The sequence below is a fragment of the Citrus clementina genome, unplaced genomic scaffold, assembly GCF_000493195.1.
Source record: "Citrus clementina cultivar Clemenules unplaced genomic scaffold, Citrus_clementina_v1.0 scaffold_1681, whole genome shotgun sequence".
Lineage (NCBI taxonomy): Eukaryota > Viridiplantae > Streptophyta > Magnoliopsida > Sapindales > Rutaceae > Citrus > Citrus x clementina.
The window spans coordinates 115-3521 of NW_006262885.1; the positions used below are offsets into that span (position 1 = coordinate 115).

At 36.2% G+C, this 3407-nt stretch overlaps 1 non-coding gene across 1 annotated transcript; it reads left to right on the forward strand.

Annotated features, from left to right (window-relative positions):
• Positions 1 to 2252: 2252 nt before the first annotated feature.
• Positions 2253 to 2359, forward strand: LOC112101475. Its single transcript, XR_002907542.1, has one exon. It is a non-coding gene; the product is annotated as a small nucleolar RNA R71 (small nucleolar RNA).
• The last annotated feature ends 1048 nt before the right edge of the window (positions 2360 to 3407 follow it).

The following is a 3407-nucleotide window of genomic DNA, read 5'->3' on the forward strand; positions in this document are numbered from 1 at the left end:
CAAGTAATGACAACAACACTAATACTTCAATCACACGATCATGCAACAATTAACTTAGCTCTGTCATCAAATTTATGAGGATTCTTCAACCCTCAGATCACACTCTTAGTCATACAAAATTGCCGCAGTAGTTCAAGTTTTAGACTTAGGCCTCATTCTGTCCAAAGTGTGTGTGCACCACTTTGATCAAATTCCAGAGGTGTTACAACATTACACAGACTTTGCCCAATTTTTTTTTTTACTTGCTTCAATTTAATGCAAAGACATAAAAATTAGATGCACACTTAAAATAAATAAAAGAAAAATTAAATAATTTAAAAACTAAATTCAATGCCTTAAAAACTTAAAACAACTTCCCTTCATTCTCGGCCCATTAACCTTGAATTCTTGTTGTCCTAGAGTGATTTCCCTTTGCTGGATTTGCTTGTCAAGTTTGAAGGGTTGCTTCTTTCATAACCATGCTATTTTAGTTGCTCCACGATCTTCATCATCAAGTTCTTTAAATGTTACAACATTGATTTCTTTCTTATTACAGCAACTGTGTAATCTCTCTGCTACAACAAAGTCCACAACACTGATAAAATTACAGTCTTCAACCTCATCGAGACTCTTTATAGTATCCAGTACATTGAATGTAACTTGCTGATCATTCACCTGCATAGTCAATTCTCCTTTCTGCACGTCAATTAGAGTCTTTCCCGTGGCTAAAAAGGGTTTTCCTAGAATAATTGGCACTTCTTTGTCTGCATCAAAGTCTAATACAATGAAATCCACCGGAAAAATAAATTTATCCACCTTCACTAACACATCTTTAATCTTCCCTTCTGGAGCAAGTTGTAAAGTCACTGTTGTTGGTCGACACTCACCAACTCCGAATTGCTTAAACACTGATAAAGGCATAAGATTAATGCTAGCCTCCAGATCACAAAGTACTTTACCACTGTATTTAGTGCCTATGGAGTATGAGATTGTGAAGCTTCCTCATTCATTCATCTTCTGCGGTATCTTACTCTGAAACATTCTGCTGCACTCTTGTGTTAGAGCAATTGTTTCAAATTCTCCAAGTCTTCTTTTTTTTATCAAAATATCTTTAAAAAATTTTGCATAACTCGGCATTTGCTCTAAAGTTTCCACAAAAGGGATATTGATATGTAGCTGTTTCAGCACTCTCAGGATTTTACTGAACTGCTTGTCTTGTTGTTGTCTTTGGAGCCTTTGAGGAAAGGTTGGTGGATGCCTAAACTGTTATGCTACAGTAAGTTGTGCAGACTGCTTCTCTTTTGCTATGTTCTCGGTTGGTGTTGCAGCCTTGTTATCTACAGCTGTTAGATCATCATTTTCGGCAGATGTGTACCTTGGCTGTTCGTGCCAGTGTGTTGTGAAGTGGAGGATTGTGACTCTTCTTGAATTTGAGTTTTTCTCTAGGTTGAAGTGGACTCAACTCTTTTTTTTGGTACACCAACTGTTCTATGAACATCCTTGTCAGATCTTAAGTTAATCACTTTGTAGTGCTCTTTCCCTTCTCTTCTTGGGTCTTCTGTGTTACTGGGTAAACTGCCCTGAGGTCTGTTGCTTAATGCTGTAGCAAGATGTCCAATTTGATTTTATAGGTTTCTCAAAGATGCTGTATGACTTTGGACAACCGCTTCATTCTTCACAATATAATCCTTAATTAAAGCTTCAAGGGAGCTGAGTTGATCATTGTTGATGCTTCTTTACCCTTGATTTTGCTAATAAAATCTAGGTGGTTGAGCAGGTTTATTATGTTCATTGGGTGCTACAACAGTCTAGTTCTGATAACTCCATGAAAAATTCAAGTGTTGTCTCCATCCAGGGTTGTAAGTATTGGAAGATGGATTATTCTGGGTTTGTGGTTGAAGTTGCCCACATAATTTACTGATGCTAGATTTCCTGAGAAGTTGTCAAATACATACTCCTCTCCACAATACACACAAGATAATTCAGCAACTTGCTTTACTGCTGCAGGAGCAGTGGTGATCATGTTGGTCAATGATATTACTTGGGCTGATAATGTTGTAATTGCATCTACGTTATGTACCCCTGCTACTCCTCTTGCTGTAGTTTGTTTGGTTGATGGCCACTGATAGTTGTTGTTAGCAATTCTCTCTAAAATTTCAATGGCTTCAGTGTATGATTTAGATAATAGAACTCCATTTGCTGAAGAATCAGCCATCAATCTACTGCTTGGATTCAACCAATTGTAGAAGGTTTCTAGCTGTATGCAATAGGAAATGCCATGATGAGGACATCTTTTGAGCAACTCCTTAAATCTTTCCCAAGCCTTATACAAGCTCTCATCTTCAAGTTGATGAAAATGGGTGATCTCATTCCGCAATTTTGCATTCTTGGTTGGTGGAAAATATTTCATCAAGAATTTGTCAGCCAAGTCATTCCATGTAGTGTTGGAATCAGACGGTAAAGAATTCAACCATGCTCTTGCTCAATCTCAAAGTATCATATAATGCTTCATCAATTTTAAAAGCATCACTCACCTCCAAAAATAACTTAAGATAGAGATGGGGATCTTCAGATGGCAGTCCATTAAATTGACCCACTGTTTGCAGCATCTGAAATATCACTGGCTTAAGTCAAAGTTGGCAACTTCCACTTTGGGTCTGACTATTTCAGGGTGTACAACTTGAGGAGTTAACACAGCATAATCTCTTATAACTTTGTCTCTGTCATCTGCCATGTAAATGATATTGTTGTTGCCTGGTTGTCTCTGATTAATTTGCCCATTTTACCCTTCTTAAACATTGATAGGTTGTAGTGGCCTGTGAGGATCCAAGTTTCCCAAATGTTGCAAGTTATCCATTTCTGAAGCAGTTTTTGAATTTCTTTGCTCTCTTCGCAATCTCCTTACAATCCTTTCAATCTCAGGATCAAATTGAAATTCAACAAATCTGTATTTGCGCATGCAATTTTGATATGTCAATAAATTGAACAAATTAAATAAATGTTGGCACTGTCAAAATTAACTTCACAATTCAAAAATAAACAATCAATCCCTGATAACAGCACCAAAAACTTATTGGGTATAAATTCAAAAGCTATTGGTGTCAATGTGCAAGTGTACAAAACAAGTAATATAATGATGAGTATTCAAGATCGTCTCCATAGGGATTGATGTTATCAGATTGCTACAGCAATCTTAACAGTGCAGATTTTGTTCTAAATTAAAATAAAACAATTAATGAAACTAATATACTAATTAAAATAAAAACACAATAAATAAAATGCAACAAAGTAAATTATCACGTCTAAGTCAAGGATAAAACCAATGGGAATATAGAGTAGTTGAGTGATTAAACTCTCTTAATAGTTTTGACTATGTTTCTAATGTTTGGCTCGGTTGCTACAGCATCTGCTACAGTACTAGACATAAT